Source organism: Gobio gobio (genome assembly GCF_949357685.1).
Source record: "Gobio gobio genome assembly, chromosome: 5".
In the NCBI taxonomy this organism is placed as follows: Eukaryota; Metazoa; Chordata; class Actinopteri; order Cypriniformes; family Gobionidae; genus Gobio; species Gobio gobio.
Genome location: NC_137101.1, coordinates 34,565,852 through 34,570,851, shown reverse-complemented (window position 1 = coordinate 34,570,851; position 5,000 = coordinate 34,565,852).

Genomic DNA, 5,000 nt, shown 5'->3' with positions numbered 1-5,000 from the left:
TCTAAGAAACAGTTAATAAGGTTAGTGGATTGCACCACATTGCTTGGAGATGCTGGGGATTGAACCCAGGACCTCATACATGCAAAGCATGCGCTCTACCACTGAGCTACATCCCCTGATGGCTTATTAAATGTATATTTGCATCTGCCTTTCAATCAAAATGTGCACGTGATAATTACTGGAATATATTGACATGAGGGACAGAGGTCTAAGAAACAGTTAAGAAGGTTGGTGGATTGCACCACATTGCTTGGAGATGCTGGGGATTGAATCCAGGACCTCATACATGCAAAGCATGCGCTCTACCACTGAGCTACATCCCCTGATGGCTTATTAAATGTATATTTGCATCTGCCTTTCAATCAAAATGTGCACGTGATAATTACTGGAATATATTGACATGAGTGACAGAGGTCTAAGAAACAGTTAAGAAGGTTGGTGGATTGCACCACATTGCTTGGAGATGCTGGGGATTGAACCCAGGACCTCATACATGCAAAGCATGCGCTCTACCACTGAGCTACATCCCCTGACTGTTGACAAAAGTTTTCTGCTTTGTATTTACATGTGCCTTTCAATCAAAATGTTCAGGTTATAAATGTCATTAATGGAATATATTGACATGAGAGCCAGAGGTCTAAGAAACAGTTAACAAGGTTGGTGGATAGTAACACATTGCTTGGAGATGCTGGGGATTGAACCCAGGACCTCATACATGCAAAGCATGCGCTCTACCACTGAGCTACATCCCCTGATGGCTTATTAAATGTATATTTGCATCTGCCTTTCAATCAAAATGTGCACGTGATAATTACTGGAATATATTGACATGAGGGACAGAGGTCTAAGAAACAGTTAAGAAGGTTGGTGGATTGCACCACATTGCTTGGAGATGCTGGGGATTGAATCCAGGACCTCATACATGCAAAGCATGCGCTCTACAACTGAGCTACATCCCCTAATATAGACATGGCTTTTTAATCTTGTGTAGATACATGTGCCTTCTATTTGAGCTACATTGGTTATAAAGGGTGACATTGGAATAGATGCACATACATTTCAGACATTTTAGAAAAAGTGAAAAGTCTTTACTTGAAAGCCCCAAACTGCTTGGAGATGCTGGGGATTGAAGCCAGGACCTCAACATGCAAAACATGCGCTCTACCACTGAGCTACATCCCCTAACATGGTCTTTATTTCTTCATCTTGTGTATATACATTTGCCTTCTATTTGAGCTATTTTGGTGATAAAGGGTGACATTGGAATAGATGCACTTACATTTTAGAAAATGGTGAAAAGTCTTTACTTGAAAGCCCCAAACTACTTGGAGATGCTGGGGATTGAACCCAGGACCTCATACATGCAAAGCATGCGCTCTACCACTGAGCTACATCCCCTGATGGCTTGTTAAATGTGTATTTGCATGTCCCTTTCAATCAAAATGTGCAGGTGATAATTACTGGAATATATTGACATGAGGGACAGAGGTCTAAGAAACAGTTAATAAGGTTAGTGGATTGCACCACATTGCTTGGAGATGCTGGGGATTGAACCCAGGACCTCATACATGCAAAGCATGCGCTCTACCACTGAGCTACATCCCCTGATGGCTTATTAAATGTATATTTGCATCTGCCTTTCAATCAAAATGTGCACGTGATAATTACTGGAATATATTGACATGAGGGACAGAGGTCTAAGAAACAGTTAAGAAGGTTGGTGGATTGCACCACATTGCTTGGAGATGCTGGGGATTGAATCCAGGACCTCATACATGCAAAGCATGCGCTCTACAACTGAGCTACATCCCCTAATATAGACATGGCTTTTTAATCTTGTGTAGATACATGTGCCTTCTATTTGAGCTACATTGGTTATAAAGGGTGACATTGGAATAGATGCACATACATTTCAGACATTTTAGAAAAAGTGAAAAGTCTTTACTTGAAAGCCCCAAACTGCTTGGAGATGCTGGGGATTGAAGCCAGGACCTCAACATGCAAAACATGCGCTCTACCACTGAGCTACATCCCCTAACATGGTCTTTATTTCTTCATCTTGTGTATATACATTTGCCTTCTATTTGAGCTATTTTGGTGATAAAGGGTGACATTGGAATAGATGCACTTACATTTTAGAAAATGGTGAAAAGTCTTTACTTGAATGCCCCAAACTACTTGGAGATGCTGGGGATTGAACCCAGGACCTCATACATGCAAAGCATGCGCTCTACCACTGAGCTACATCCCCTGATGGCTTGTTAAATGTGTATTTGCATGTCCCTTTCAATCAAAATGTGCAGGTGATAATTACTGGAATATATTGACATGAGGGACAGAGGTCTAAGAAACAGTTAATAAGGTTAGTGGATTGCACCACATTGCTTGGAGATGCTGGGGATTGAACCCAGGACCTCATACATGCAAAGCATGCGCTCTACCACTGAGCTACATCCCCTGATGGCTTATTAAATGTATATTTGCATCTGCCTTTCAATCAAAATGTGCACGTGATAATTACTGGAATATATTGACATGAGGGACAGAGGTCTAAGAAACAGTTAAGAAGGTTGGTGGATTGCACCACATTGCTTGGAGATGCTGGGGATTGAATCCAGGACCTCATACATGCAAAGCATGCGCTCTACAACTGAGCTACATCCCCTAATATAGACATGGCTTTTTAATCTTGTGTAGATACATGTGCCTTCTATTTGAGCTACATTGGTTATAAAGGGTGACATTGGAATAGATGCACATACATTTCAGACATTTTAGAAAAAGTGAAAAGTCTTTACTTGAAAGCCCCAAACTGCTTGGAGATGCTGGGGATTGAAGCCAGGACCTCAACATGCAAAACATGCGCTCTACCACTGAGCTACATCCCCTAACATGGTCTTTATTTCTTCATCTTGTGTATATACATTTGCCTTCTATTTGAGCTATTTTGGTGATAAAGGGTGACATTGGAATAGATGCACTTACATTTTAGAAAATGGTGAAAAGTCTTTACTTGAATGCCCCAAACTACTTGGAGATGCTGGGGATTGAACCCAGGACCTCATACATGCAAAGCATGCGCTCTACCACTGAGCTACATCCCCTGATGGCTTGTTAAATGTGTATTTGCATGTCCCTTTCAATCAAAATGTGCAGGTGATAATTACTGGAATATATTGACATGAGGGACAGAGGTCTAAGAAACAGTTAATAAGGTTAGTGGATTGCACCACATTGCTTGGAGATGCTGGGGATTGAACCCAGGACCTCATACATGCAAAGCATGCGCTCTACCACTGAGCTACATCCCCTGATGGCTTATTAAATGTATATTTGCATCTGCCTTTCAATCAAAATGTGCACGTGATAATTACTGGAATATATTGACATGAGGGACAGAGGTCTAAGAAACAGTTAAGAAGGTTGGTGGATTGCACCACATTGCTTGGAGATGCTGGGGATTGAACCCAGGACCTCATACATGCAAAGCATGCGCTCTACCACTGAGCTACATCCCCTAATTTAGACATGGCTTTTTAATCTTGTGTAGATACATGTGCCTTCTATGTGAGCTACATTGGTTATAAAGGGTGACATTGGAATAGATGCACATACATTTCAGACATTTTAGAAAAAGTGAAAAGTCTTTACTTGAAAGCCCCAAACTGCTTGGAGATGCTGGGGATTGAAGCCAGGACCTCAACATGCAAAACATGCGCTCTACCACTGAGCTACATCCCCTAACATGGTCTTTATTTCTTCATCTTGTGTAGATACATTTGCCTTCTATTTGAGCTATTTTGGTGATAAAGGGTGACATTGGAATAGATGCACATACATTTTAGAAAATGGTGAAAAGTCTTTACTTGAAAGCCCCAAACTACTTGGAGATGCTGGGGATTGAACCCAGGACCTCATACATGCAAAGCATGCGCTCTACCACTGAGCTACATCCCCTGATGGCTTATTAAATGTGTATTTGCATGTCCCTTTCAATCAAAATGTGCAGGTGATAATTACTGGAATATATTGACATGAGGGACAGAGGTCTAAGAAACAGTTAATAAGGTTAGTGGATTGCACCACATTGCTTGGGATTGAACCCAGGACCTCATACATGCAAAGCATGCGCTCTACCACTGAGCTACATCCCCTGACTGTTGACAAAAGTTTTCTGCTTTGTATTTACATGTGCCTTTCAATAAAAATGTGCAGGTTATAAATGTCATTAATAGAATATATTGACATGAGAGCCAGAGGTCTAAGAAACAGTTAACAAGGTTGGTGGATAGTAACACATTGCTTGGAGATGCTGGGGATTGGACCCAGGACCTCATACATGCCTCAAGCATGCGCTCTACCACTGAGCTACATCCCCTAATATAGACATGGCTTTTTAATCTTGTGTAGATACATGTGCCTTCTATTTGAGCTACATTGGTTATAAAGGGTGACATTGGAATAGATGCACATACATTTCAAACATTTTAGAAAAAGTGAAAAGTCTTTACTTGAAAGCCCCAAACTGCGTGGAGATGCTGGGGATTGAAGCCAGGACCTCATACATTCAAAACATGCGTTGTCCAACTGTCTAAGAAACAGTTAATAAGGTTGGTGGATTGTACCACATTGCTTGGAGATGCTGGGGATTGAACCCAGGACCTCATACATGCGAAGCATGCGCTCTACCACTGAGCTACATCCCCTGACTGTTGACAAAAGTTTTCTGCTTTGTATTTACATGTGCCTTTCAATCAAAATGTTCAGGTTATAAATGTCATTAATGGAATATATTGACATGAGAGCCAGAGGTCTAAGAAACAGTTAACAAGGTTGGTGGATAGTAACACATTGCTTGGAGATGCTGGGGATTGAACCCAGGACCTCATACATGCAAAGCATGCGCTCTACCACTGAGCTACATCCCCTGATGGCTTATTAAATGTATATTTGCATCTGCCTTTCAATCAAAATGTGCACGTGATAATTACTGGAATATA